Genomic DNA, 10,049 nt, shown 5'->3' with positions numbered 1-10,049 from the left:
ATCGGGCCATTTATTACCCTGCCAGCTCACCACTCAGCTGTCTGACTAAATGCAATCTGCCCTGATTCACACAATTACCCCAAGATGGCGAGAGGAAGAGGAATAACCCTTTCACCGTGGGTCACTAAGAGTTTAGGGAAATACACAAAGACACCTCGGTGCATTGCTGAAAGGTTAGGCAGGCAGCTTTGTTTGTGTCAACGGATGTTGTAGTTACAAGAAAAATAAGAGTTAAAGACAATAGGCCGCTCTTTCCACCAAGCGGTACAGCGCAGTTCGCTTCATTCTCACCATCACATGACAGTCAACTGCAACTAACTTTTCCCACCAAAAGACACACACTAAATGAATCTAATGACGTGGGGCCACTTTGACAAAAAACAGCCTTTGACAAAACTTGTGATTATTATGAGTATTATTTGTATTAACATTTTTCAAAATGAGGTTATGGACGGTGTGCACTTTACATTATTCATATAAAACCCATGGTTGCGCCTGATTTAGCATTCAGCTCATTTTTATCTATCATCCTCATTTCAGAGTTTCCTTGCCTGTTTGGTCTTTTTTCCATTGTTGCTGTTTTTGTTTTGTTTTGTTTTTTTTTACTTTTATAGTTGCCCCAGGCAGCACCTTGGACACCTTTATCCAAGAATAAAAATGTGGTCAGCACAGATTCGAGTATAAAAGTTTACTGTGAAAGTTTACTCTACTTTACAGCCTGCATCATAGTTTTGAGTTATTGGTGACGAAATGTACTATTATTAGTTTTAGTTCTTTCACATTTCAACATTTTCTCATCTTTTTGCTTTAGTTTCCATTTTTAATGTTTTTTTTAAAATATGCCAATAAAAAATGAGTTGCGGGCCGCAAATGGCCCCTATGCGGCACTTTGGACACCGCCGGGTCAAGAAAAACACTGTTAAAAACGTTGTCTCCACATAATGAAAGCTCATCTTTAATACTGCACAGGAAAATTGCTTAAAATGTGCAGCAAGACTCCAATCTTAAATCCATCTGAGAGACTGCCTCGGCAGGTGCTGCTGTTTTGGTTAGCAATGGAGTTCAAATACTCTTTTATGTTTGTGTGTCAACAACAGCGGCTACAAACTGAGGTATTTACAGTTACTGGCTGTTTTTTTCCCCTGAAGGACAAAAGGAGGCGTCAATTTGAGGGTGGTGTTTATACGTCTTGAAGACGTTGTGCTATGAGTTGTGTTTGTCCACACTTGTCGAACTTAACAGACGCCACATACATACAGCAATGTAACATAAAGGATTGGGACAGGAGGACAAAAACGTTAGTGACACTAGCATAGCTAGGTGAGATTCCGTGCTAACATTACACTCACATTTTAACACCAACATCAGGCTATATTTTAAGATGTGTAGTGAAGCCTGCTTTTCTCCATCATTTAGCTACAGGTGGATCAGAGGTGGTGTCATGTCCATGAGGAAGGCTCTTTTTTCACGATGACATAAAAACAAACAACAAACAACATCAAAGGCGAACCTTTGAGTGCCTCTTCTCTCAAACGTAGCGCAAACAACTGAGGAAGATGATGTTAACATCTGTACAAAGCACGTTTTGCATAACGGTGGTGACACACTCAATTATGAAAGATGCCACAAAAAACAATGCATGATGCACCAGACTGAACCACCCAGTTCTATTTAGTGGAAAGTGTGCAAATGAATTCCCTCTGCACAAGGATTTATTTTGCACATTATGCATTCAGATTATCCACTCTTAACCGGAGTGGATCTCCAAATTACCAATAAATCTTATAATTCATCATCACATGGTGAATAATGCGGCGTGTCCACTGGGTCAGGCGGTGGCAGTCATTACAAACTCCACCATGCGGAAAATGAACATATTCATTTGTTCAAAGGCCGTTTAGGCGTGGTTCACTCATTGTTTGTCTCGCGATTTCCACTTTGTCATATGAAATAAACGTATTTTGTAAGCATAACAAGTCAGCTAGAAATGCCACAGCAGCTGCACACCCCAAATATTTCGTCTCAAGGTTTTTTTATGAAGTCATCATCAGTATGCTGTGCTAACGTACGCTACATTCTGGTTCACGGGTACAGCGCGAGTCATCAAAACTGCAAAGAAACAGGCCACATTTCTCCCCTAGACCAGCACTTTTGTGTGTGTATGTGTGTGTGTGTGTGTGTGTGTGTGTCTGCAAGCGTGCATGTGCATCTGTCTATGTACGTTGTTGTTGCCTGATGAGAAGCGCTGTTCAGCGATATTTAGCTTTGCTGCAGAACCTAGCAGGAAAGAACACAGAACCACAAACATAAGAGAAATCAGCTGCAGAGAAATTAATATATTTTGATGCTTCTACATGAAACAACTACCTGTTTTGATATTCCAGAGGGAAAAAAATTTGAATTATTAATTCAATGACCTGATGTTGTGCTTTGTGCGATGCCAATGGATGTGTGTGTTTGCGCTGATGCATGACAATACAACATCACCTCCGATGTGTTTCATTGCAATATGTGCCCAACCTGGCCTGCAGCAGCTGTCATATGCACTATACGCCATATTAAACCCTTACCAACCTACACACACACACATGCACACACACGTACCAGCTGGGCAGCATACAACATGTGTGGGCCTTTGACGTGGCGTGCGGCATCCATCATGGATAACCTCTAAAGGGCACAGAAGAACATTCTCCTCCCACACGTCTTCTAATCATTAATATAACTCTGCATGAACTATTTATCAGCTGTCTCTCTTTGCGGGATAAATAAAACATCCGGGAAAACGTCAAACGATTTCTCTCACCCTCTCGTGGCAAATTAAACATGATGAAGGCGCCAGCAAGTGGCGTCATCATTATGCCTTATTTTTTTAAAGAAGGGATTGAAAATGCATGAGGTCTTAATGAGACACTCACCGGAGTACCTTGGGATATACAATGTTGATGGATGGATGGACAGACAGATCTTGTCGATATATGGACGGATGATTGGATGAATGGGTGGATCAACGGACAGACACTGCAGATCAGTGGTCGACAACCTGTTGATCGCAATCGACCAGTCGATCTTTGGAACTTCGCCGTTCAATCTAACAAAAATTAGGAAAGATAAACGCATTATCAGATCAGTGCCCTCTAGGGCTAGGGCTATGTCAAAAATATCGATACTTACTTCAAGCACGATATCAAAACCAACCATATCGTTGACATTGATATAGACTGGATTTGCGATGTATCTCCCTCATCCCTGCATGCAGAAGGAGGGAGGAGCGGTGGAGCGGAAGACCAGGCTCCAGTCGAAGCCACAGCATCTGCGGTGGCAGAATTAGTCAGCAAGGAAGTAAGCGGTAGCTCAGTACTGTGGAGCTACTTCGAATTCAGAGCATAAAAAAACGTTTTCATCACCTTAAAACTTGGCACAAAACTCCAAAACGTGGACTGTGTGAAGCTGCGTGCTGTCCTCATGAAAGGAAAAGCAAAGTGGTGTGCTATTATAAAGGTGGCCCATCACATTGCTAAGATATGGTCCCCGTTGCAACAGTGGAAAAAACGGCTTTAAAAACCTGCTGAAAATGATGGACTTGCGATGTCCAGCGAGCTTGGCAGTCACGATTATTTAGCACGACAAGCTCAACCACAAATGTACAAGGAAGACTGACAGACAGTTGCTAAGCCTGATGCATTTGACAGGTTGGTGTTCCTGGCACAAAATAAGGACATGCTTGTGTCTTCTAAAAATGTTTACCTAAAAAATAATAATGTTCAATTGAAAGTATTTTTTAATTGCTGACATTTTAAAATGTCCTCTTAAACCGGGCACTCCTTCATATTTTGTTCTTTTGTTATTAGCTGAGGATTTGAGCATAGCTAAAAGTTTGTTATAAAAAAAGATTCTATTTGAGTTTTTCTATGTTTATTTCAAAAAGAGAATGGCCTACTTTATTTTAGAGGCTATTTTTAGATACGATTTTTTTATGTGCATCTTGCATGAAGTTTTAAAATTTTAAAAACCTTCATCATATTAAGTATTCATTTTAATAAAAAACTTGACACGCATATTTGGCTTTGATTTTGTCTAAACTGACTTTGCTTTAAAAATTTTGGGATATATATATATATTGTATATCGATATTTAATCTAAATATATCAGGATACGAGTTTTGGTCCATATCGCCCAGCCCTATTACCCTCCCTCCCAGACAGTGACCAACAGGCACACATTTTGACCCGTAAGGACTGACTGCAGCCAAATGTGTATGACGACTGCTGTTAGCGATCAGAAGTGGACTTGACTACTGGAGCCTCAGTGTGTGAACAAAAGGCAAAACAAAAATGCAGTTCAAATATAAGCCCCGAAACCCTGAGGTCCTAGCTCATGCCACACGCTCGGCCCACAACCTGGCTCGTTAAGGCGGACTGTTGTAACCCATCAACCAGCCCGCGACATGAAGCCATCAAGCCAAATAGAGTTGTGGTTTGCTCACAGAGATGACGCCATGCGCCGGACCTCGACAAAGGATGCCCACAGACGGTGAACAAATGGTAAAAACAGAGCAAAAGGCGCAATGAGAAAACGGCAAAATGTATTAACGTGAATTTAAATGTATCACTATTTAGAAACCTTTGCTGCACTATGATAGGTAGGTGGGTAGATAGGTAGATAGATGTATGGGTGGTTGGACGGAAGGACAGATGGACGAAGGGACAGACTGTAGACAGATAGGTTGATAACAGAACCCTTGGACAAGTAAATAAATATGGTTCATGGGGCTACAAAGAGCTACACGGGCACAACAAACCATACAATACATTTTTTGTTGTATTTTGTTTGGTTGTTTGTCTATATGTGCCCTGCCATTGGCTGGCGACCAGTCCAGGGTATACCCCACCTGTCGCCCGAAGTCAGCTGGGATAGGCTCCAGCATGCCCCCGCGACCCTAAAGTGGAGAAGCGGTATAGAAAATGGATGGATAGATGGATTTTGTTTCATTTGATAGAAATGATAAAAACACCCTTTGATAGTATGTGTTTACAGGGACTCATTCCATGTCCGAGTCATGTGGTCATGTGTGTTGCAGCTGATGTTCGACTATGTGTATGTTTGTGTAGACTAATTCTTCTCGTTCTGAACTGATGCACAATAAAAACAATGAAAATCAGTCAAACCATGCACCTCAGCTGTGTTGCCTGTGGTATTACAGTATTTCTCTGGCAAATACACCACACGGTGGCGCTGCTACTGACATGAAATTTCTCACACGGCTCAATGCTCTCTGCAAAACAACTACTGCAACTTTTGGGGTGTTTACCGGAATCACCATGAAATTAGGTACACACCTTAAGGGGACTGATGAGGACGTGCGTATAATTTGAGCACGATTGGTTGACAAGCATGGCCGCGAGCAAAACATCTTTGCAGGGTCAATGGCGGGACTTAGCAACTAGATGTCCATAAGTCATTGACCAGTTGTCTAATGATAATATCTGTATTACATGTGTGCTAGCATGTTTTCCAAACCATATGCACACAACCTATAGGAGGCGCCACAAATGTCATTTACAGTCATGACCGTAGGTCTACGACATCAAAATCCGAATATCACTGTCTCACTGTCTTACAAAGAGCTACATACATGGTGTACAACATGGAGAAAATGATTAGACCACCCTTGTTTCTTCAGTTTATTGATCCATTTTAATGCCTCGTACAACTAAAGGTACATTTGTTTGGATAAATATAATGATGATAACAAATATAGCTGATAAGAGTTGAATTTAAGAGCTGATATCTAGCAACTTCCATGGTTTTCTTGATAATAACCAAAATCCCTTAAGTTCTTACATGAATTGCTATAGCATTGTACTGCTAAAAAATGTAACTCTTTTTGTTGTCATCGTTATATTTGTCCAAACAAAGGTACCTTTAGTTGTATCATGCATTAAAATGAACAAGAAACTGATGAAACAAGGGTGTATGGATGTTTACATGTGTTCACATACAGTTGACTTTAATGATGATGAAATATGTTGCTAATGTTGTAGGTTATTTTAGTCAGCTGACAGTTGTTGTAGAGGTGTGTGCGTGTGTGTGTGTGTGTGTGTGTGTGTGTGTGTTTAATTGGACCTCCCTGAGTTATCCTCCAGGTGATGGAACTCATCTGCTCTTCCTCTGATTAAGGACAACAGATGGACTGGTAGCAACACACACGCACACACACACTTGCTTGGACACACATACACTAAACGCAGTAAACCTTGAACTTAGTTAAAATGTATTTTGCATATCAGTGTTTCCTATTTTAACCACAATTTTCCTGAATAATATGCTTCTGAAGTCAAATCTCCTAACATTTTAAGGTGCGTGATCATCTAAAGGATAAACTCCACGAGTGCTTTTGCTTTGGCTTTTTTGGGGGATTTTTTTTGTGATGTCAAACACCAGAAACAAAGGAAACGTCAATTTGGAAGTGGTAAAATGTAATGACAAGTAGGGATGGTCCGATCAGGTTTTTATGCCGCCGATACCGATCATCACGTAGATTAAGTGTACATTTTTTAATTCACTAATGGCTATATCAGGGGTCACCAACATTTTTTTCTTCTGGGAGCTACTTTTAGAAAATGAAAATGGCCGAGAGCCACTACTCATTTTTGTAACAGTTATTTTCATAGCTTATGTCAAGCCAACAAAGCAAAAAAGATTTTTTTTTTACCAGAACATGAACACACGGCAGACATGTTTGTTTTGGCTTTGTGAAGACGGTAGCTATAGGCTGGCTGCTGCATCGAGGGTGGAGCTGATCGGTGGAGGTGTTGAAAAGCAAGTATCGGCATACTGTATGTCGACACCATGCCTTTTCCATGGAAATCGTCCGATACCGATCGGTGGCCGATCGATCGGCTCACCCCTAATGACAACCATCGAACTAAAAATGGAAGTTACTGTGCCGTAGCAAAGTGTTACACACATCTATGTCCTGGCTGCTCAGTTCAATAACTGCCACCTTTCATTAACAGAATATGTAGAAATAAGCCACAATATACTCTCTGACACATGGGCACACAGAATGTACGTATAATATGATTAATGCGATCGCTCCTCCCACCATTTGTTTTAAAAACGTGATTGGCTGTGGACCATTGTCAATAAATCTCCTTTGTGCCGTTTCCTGTTGTGGTCAATAGTCACTAGCAAAGTAGATAACTGTGTGACCTGTTTGCTAACCGGCAATTAACAATAGAAGAAGAAGAAGAAGCTAACCGGCTAAATGAATCTTTGGGTCAAGGAGTAGGACGAGGACGAGGACAACGGCAGGAGCAATATGTTTTAACAAAGATACAAAAACACGGCAGTCAAATGGCGCAAGGATGAGGCACGGTCAGAGGAGTGAATGTACATGTGAGTCATTTGATCATTTCTGTGTCCAATCTAGTAGATTGATCCTTAAAATTCTGATTAAAATTGAACTTCGAGAGTGTTTAAACAAGAGAGAAATGTGAGAAAATGTTCATGCCTATCTGAGAAAAGTGCATAAAGTGTATGGTGAGGGGTTTTGCAAACAAATAAAGTTGGCTACTTTGCGGATTTCACTTATTGCGGGCTATTTTGGGAACCTACCCCCCGCGATAAACGAGGGAACTCTGTACATAGAAATAAGCCACAAGGTCAAAGTCCACAAGACGCTCTCTGACATTCGCTCATTCAGATTGTACGTATAACATAATGAATGCGATTGCTCCAGTTATTAATGATAACTGCCACCTTTCATAAGCAAAATACATCGAAATAGGCCACAAGGTCAAAGCCCACCATATGTTCACTGACACACAGACATGCACATTGTATATGTAATATAATGAATGTGATTGCTACTCCCGCCAGTTATTAATGATAACAACAAAATGGTCTGTTCTGTTAACATCTACTTTAACTTTTACATGCGCTTTGTGCACTTACCCTGTGGCCCTTTTGTCCCCTAGACACAGACACAAGCAGCTAAAAGACCCCCTTCTAGTTTCATAATCTTGATTATAACTGACTAGAAGAAAACGTCCTCATCTTCACACTGCTGTCCCCCCTTTTTTTCTGTTGGATTGTCTTATTGATGAATCTATACACAATCATTGATGCAAGATTTTATATGTCCCTCAAAAGTGTCTCTCCAAAGATTAGTATGAACTTGACTTTGCCACCCCCACCCGGCCCAAAAATAGGTCATATTTAATCATGACAGACAGTCTCAGTAAGGTGAGGGACGCCTGCCTCAAACTTTTCACCCAAAGTTGGTCCAGCATGCACCAACTTTCACATTACTGCAAATTCTTCATCTTTAAGTGGTTTCCCTGCAGATGAAAGACATGCACCGAAATGAATCGAAGCCTTAACAGATGACCACCAACTTCACCCCGCCCGCAATTATGAGCTACGGACTACTTTCTAGTCGAAGCTACATTTGTTTCATCAGATATATAACAAAAAAATCATTCATAATTTAGAGAATGTATACGTTTGTATTAATTAGAAAATGGCATAATAATCAATGAACTGATGGTTAACCTGCTGAGACCTTGAAAAATAAACTCTTTTGCATTAAATTGCCTTGGATGACAACAGTATGCATTTTTTTTTTCCCAGAATTTTTATTTTTTTTGCAGTGGGCAGTGGACAGTAATTTTCTTTCACCCATGATCTTAGGAACAAGACATTTAAAAAAAAGTACAATGTAAAGTTGTTTATTGCCAGTCATTTTTTATATTAAATTATTACGGTTATGTTAACATTGGCAATATAAAAAAAGGAAAACCTGTACTTGAAAATGAACTTTTCTTGTTTCTCACGCCACACATCTCATGAATGATACTGCAAGAAGCAATTTTCCCTCTTGGTTACACACATCCATTCCTGCATCTTGATGCATTTGTTGCATCAACCTACTTCACAAGCACTTTCCTCATTTCCACCACAGAGTACATGGGAGCATTTGGTGTTTGTTATATTATGTTTGATTATGTTAACAATAATTACCAAAACCACCTCAAACTTTTGCATAAACAACAAAAAAAGTCCCACTCAATTTCTACCTTTACGCCTTAAAAAAAATCCCCAGCCATTCAATATTTATTATATGGAAAACAACTCATCATCACTTTATGTGTATTTTTCTAAATAAAAAACATCCATTAAATAAAGTTTGCATTAGAATGGTGAAAATAATAATAAAAAAAAACAATTAGTATTTTTGATTATGACTGAAATTGATTTAACAAATATATACTGTATATATACAGGGCACATATAGACAAACAACCATTCACACTCACTCATTCAGAGCTGTGGACAATTTCGAGTCACCAATTAACCTAAAATGCATGTTTTTGGAATGCACGCACGTGAAGAACATGCAAACTCCACACAGAGATGCCCATGCGGAGATTCAAACCCGGGTCTTCCCGATCTCTTGACTGTGTGGCCAACAGGCTAACCACTTGGCCACCGTGCGGCATTTTATAGATAGAATTTGTCTGCACTTTTTGTCATATATATATATATATATATGACAAAAAGTGCAGACAAATTCAATATAAATTGTTGAAAATATGAGATTAAATAAATAATTGTATCACCAGTCATTATTCACTTAAATATGATCATAAATCTGTCAGTAGGGTGCAGTGTAAGGTAGAGAGAGCCCTTTCAGTGCATCCTTACCCAGTCCATTCCATTTGTTTGAATAGAGAAAACCCACATTACTGAAAATCCAGTCCAAGCGTTTTACTTGTGACCTTGCTTGCACTTGTTGCTTTAAACATACTGTTACTCCGAAGATGTGTGTTTGTTGTTTGTTTGCTTCCATCCTGTGCGTCTCGTGGAAGCTAAGCCTCCTCTGTACTTAAAACCTAGTGACGTCGAGTCTAGTTGGTCTCAAGAGGTTAAGAATCCTGTCGACTATATGGAATTTATTCTTGATTAAAGATGTTGATGGAGGCAAAATAGTGTGCATTACTTGGCTGCAACCAGCAGAGGTGCTGTGGATTCATTCTTAACTT

This window comes from Dunckerocampus dactyliophorus, chromosome 7 (assembly GCF_027744805.1).
Source record: "Dunckerocampus dactyliophorus isolate RoL2022-P2 chromosome 7, RoL_Ddac_1.1, whole genome shotgun sequence".
Classification (NCBI taxonomy): domain Eukaryota; kingdom Metazoa; phylum Chordata; class Actinopteri; order Syngnathiformes; family Syngnathidae; genus Dunckerocampus; species Dunckerocampus dactyliophorus.
The sequence above is the reverse complement of the archived record's forward strand: the minus strand, read 5'-3'. Positions refer to the sequence as shown.